This window comes from Morone saxatilis, unplaced genomic scaffold, assembly GCF_004916995.1.
Source record: "Morone saxatilis isolate NCDOM2014 unplaced genomic scaffold, NCSU_SB_2.0 Contig2, whole genome shotgun sequence".
NCBI classification, from domain to species: domain Eukaryota; kingdom Metazoa; phylum Chordata; class Actinopteri; family Moronidae; genus Morone; species Morone saxatilis.
In genome coordinates, this window is record NW_023339762.1 from 23,734,224 (window position 1) to 23,739,070 (window position 4,847).

Sequence of the window (4,847 nt, forward strand, 5' to 3'; positions counted from 1 at the left end):
AACTTAAACAACTTGGATATTCTGATATTTTCATTCGGTTTATGTGGTTAAAAAGGGCAGGAAAATAGGGGCATTGTGAGGGTGGAGGTGAACTACCAGGTTTCAACCATTTGAAGTAAAGACGATTGGGGTCAAGGGAAGGAAGCTCCCCAAACCTTTGCAGGTCTTTGTGGGGTGGTTCCACGGGTCGGGCAGGGGGGTCAGTACTATCAAAAGTGGGCAAGGAAGAAAGAGGGGGAACCGGCCCAACAAAGTGGCCATAGCTCAAACTGATGCAACGTGGAGGGTAAGGCTGGCCAGGTTGGTGCGATTTCAAAAAAAACCGACGAAGTTTACTGAAGGGGCTCAACTTGCTGAAAAATATGCTGGTTTCTGATAGGAAGGTTTGTCAAGAACAAAACATAGCCGGTATGGTTTATAAATTATGGGAACCACCCAGGGGTGGGCCCAGGCGGTCATTAATTGTTATGCTGGATCGGGTATTATGGTCTGCTATACGGGAGAAAGGGGGCCGAGGAGCTTTGTTAAGTCTGAGAAAATACCCCAGATTATGTCGCTAAAGCTAATTATTTAAGCTTAAAAGCTTGCGTAACAAACCGGACACTGAAAAATGTTTTTATTGGTCAGTCGCACAATAACTCCAAAACTCCAAACTCCATTTCGAGTCATCGGGAAAGTATCAAGTATCAAGGAACTGTTACAATGCGGACCTTTGCTCTTGTAACACTGCACTGTGGCATGTGCTAACTATACTACCTGCCATTAGCAATGCCTGAAATGGGCCAGTACTTACCAGAACTGAGTACCACCACCTCTGGTGAACATAGCTGTACCCACCATTGAGGTCAGCGGTATTTTAGACAATAAAAGTTGTGAAATAAAGTAACTACTTTGATACTTTGAAGCTTCTTGGCGGTCCTATTTGCTGACCTCTCTCCTGCGTTGAAATAATTTGACTAAATGTTCAGTCTCCTTGCTGGTTGTTCCAACACATTGAGAATCATTACTGCACTTGCTGTAGCATTTAACTGGTGACTTTTAGATATATATAAACAATTAAACTAATATCATAAATGTTCTTCGACTAATGGCTTTAACTAATGACTACTAGTCGACTAGGAAAATCACAAGGTGGGGGCAGCACTAGTCTGTTTGTTGCAACATTGGAAGTGTAGGATTAAACGTTTTTGGAGCTTAACCCCTACTAGGGACAAAAAACTAGGATATCTGTGCCTCTTCTGCTTTGATTTTGACCATTTTCATTGAAATATCTTCAAAAATATTACATTTTGTACAGACATTCATGATTCCCAAGGATCATTCCTAATGACTTTGGCAATTCATGACTTTCATCTAGCACCATCATCAGGTTGACATTTGTGATCATGGGTGAAATATCTAACTATTGGATGGACTGTCGCGAAAATTGGTACAGTCATTCAAGTATCACTCAGAGTGAACTGAAATAACATTGGTGATCCCTTAATAATTAATCAAGTGTCATCATCTGCTCAAAGTTTTAGCTTGTCCAAGGCACCTGGATAGCTCACCTGGTGAAGCTGGATGTGCTAAGGCTGAATGCCTGACGCAGCAGCCGGGGATTCGAGTCCAACCTGTGGCCCTTTGCTGCGTGTCATTCCTTCTCTCTACCTCTTTCCTGTCACTATCCATTAAAAAGTCAATGAAAAGACCCAAAAAATGTTTTGCCCAATACTATAAAATACCTGCAAAACTAAAGACGTCCCCATCAGCCTCATTAGGATGCTAACCACCAAAATAAAATGATTAACATACTGAAAATCATACCTGCTAAACGTTAGCATGTTTCAACTCAAAGCACTGCTGTGCTTAGTACAGCCTCACAGACCCACTAGCATGGCTCCAGGCTCTTGTGGGCCCTCCAGCTATATTGTAGTGTAATACTGGAGCCTCTGGAGTAAACCTTTAACATGTAATCATTTCTGCATACATTATGCATCTACACAAAGCTGGTGCATTAGTCCCATTGTGGGATATCATTGAACTGAAGTTTGACAACATTTCTGCACAATGAAAAACTGACCAATGAATTACTGGCACTACTGTGTCATAAGTTGCAGATATGTTACAATATATTGCTCTCTTTGTTCCTTCAATAAGTTTTTCAACTCAGAGGAAGAAAGATTCACTTTTTTAAACTTAGCTGAGGGATGAAATAGAGCAGGTGAAAACAATGTGTGTCAGAACATCTGTTTTGCTGAATTTCGCAACATCTGGTTTGGTTCCTAACTGTCAAAAGTTTGGGAAATTTGACTCATGCACAGTAGGACGCACTTTATATTAGCAGCCAGAGGGACAGAAAGGTGTTTCCAGGTTTTCCAGGTGGTCCAGATATCGAGGGCAAAAGATGAAAAGAGGAAAGGACAAATGGAGAGCGATTTGTGAGTGATCATCACCTCTGGGCCTCCGACTATTTACCTGATCAATGAACTCTGTAACAGAGTCAACTGTGTATGTGTGTGTTGTACGCATATGTGCATACTGTTTCTTTATAGAATGTGTTTAACTTCTGTTCAGCTATTTCTGAAAAACTGTCTGGGGGCAAAACTAGAGGAATCAATGGACAAAGTCTTAGCGTGTGTGTGCATGTGTGAGAGAGACAAGGAGAGAGACTTTTCTCACACTCTCATTTCAATCTGTCTGGCAACTGGCTGTCACCCTAGGGTGGTTCAACCACTACATCTGCCTATTTATTTCTTTTTCATTCAATAACCCAATCTGATACAAGACGTCAGGTCAACTAATACTGACTAATTGCAACGGATGAAGGGGGGTGGAAAATGCCATCAGCAAGCCAAATTAGTTTTAATTACAGCCTGTAACCAGATATAGCAGATCTGTCAATCTCCAAGTCACTCTGCAACTGGGACAGAGGGGGTGAGTGGGCTGAAAGGAAAAACAGCACGGACCCAAGGGGAGGGGAAGGAGAGAAAGGGAGGTATGCAAGAAGAAGGGAAGAAGAGAAAGAGGGTGTTTGGTTAGCCAACCCATCAGAGATGCACTGTTCAAAACTGCATGCATGTCTAACAATTCACTCTGAGTGAAACTCTGCTGCCCTCTAAAGGTTCCAGCCTGCAAAATATGGGCAGATTCAAAAGGCAACGAGTATCCCTGCGACTGTGTGTGGCTATGCACATGTGGGACGTGTGTGTCCTGATTGCTCGCAAAACCGTGAAGCCCTTTGAAGACAGACCAAGGGATTGGATGAGCTGTGGGTGCAGGGTCGGGTTACCAGGGGGTGGAGAAGGAGGAGAATGGTGATGATGTGAGGTGAGAAGCATGAAGGAGGGCCAGCGACAGCAACCAGGAAGAATGGATTAACACACTTGGATGAACCCTCCCCTCACACACACACACACCTACACACACACACATACACACTTACACAGGAAAGTCAATAGCCTGCAGGTAAAGCCAGCCTTTGGGAAGGCTTTCTCTCCATCTCAGTTTTAGCTGAAAATCCCACTCTCATCACATCATCACTTACCTGCAAATGCAGCTGTGAATAGACCACACAATGACATTTGGAACATGTGTGCAAAAGTGTGCAAAATTTCCCTCAAATGTCAGAAGTGTTACAATGAAATGCCACACACTATAAAATTCCAGAGGGGAGACATTCTTCAACCTGATGCCCTAAAAAAACATCAGAAAGTTTATTGACTTTTTGGGCAAATAAAGGACTCGTCCATTTTAACACCACAGCAGATACACTTTACTGAAGTGTGTCGCTAGTTAAAGTTTTTTCTCCAATGGTTGCGTAGCAGACATTTTGGCATGTCATAGCAGGACAGGTGAACAATTGCTCCGTTCCGTGTGCAGGTTCACTGTCACTGTTACTGAGACACTTAATATCAATCCACCACTGATTTCTCTGCTAAGACAAGTCAGAATGTCTGCTGTGCAACCACTCTGTAAGCACCTTACTATGAGCTTTGTTTGTTTTACATGAATGGTTGCTATGCAGTTTTATTCATGCTCTTCTTAGTGGTTTGAAGTGGGCAAGGTGGAAAAAGGTCACATAGTTTTATTCAGGTGATTATACACTAATGAAAACATATCTATGAATATTGTATTTCTTTTCTGCCAACCGATCCTCCTAAATGTTACACACTGGACCTTTAATTAAGATTAAATCTGATTACAGTTTTTCAAAAATATTAAACATTATAGTGAAATAAATAATATTTAAAATCAAGTTTTTAGGGCCGGGTTGGCTGGCAGTAGATTTTTTAGTGTATTCAAAAGCGGCTTTAAAAAGCAATTACTCAGTATTTGCCAAAGGTCAGAGTTCACTGTATAGGGGCTGGGACAACGATTTGATGGTTCCAAAAAGAGCTGACATGGGAAAGTTTTTCCATCATGTTGGCATCTCAAATTGAATTACATTTTCATATTTTTCTCTTCTTTGGGACATTTTTTTTGTTGTTGCTATATTTGCCTTTCAGTAAGCCACTAGTAGAATGAATCTACCTTGGCATGTTTGTACCCTCCTTGTTTTCCTCAGTGGCACAGTGATCACAAGAAATATTGGACTGAGCTGAGTTGGAAAGGGTTTGTGTGTTGTGTGCCTATGTTTATACTCTATACCATTTACTATAATGAAGCGCTTCAATGACGTGAAATGATAATGAAGCATTTCATTTGGGGGAAAGGCACTACCAGTGTTTGATGAATATTTTAATTTATGTGATATTATGAAAACTATGGAAACCCTTTCCAATCAAAACTAATGCCAGTATTTCATTTTATTATTTCCCTTTTGAAGCAAGCATTTTTTGTTTTTGTTCAGTTTATTGACAACGTTC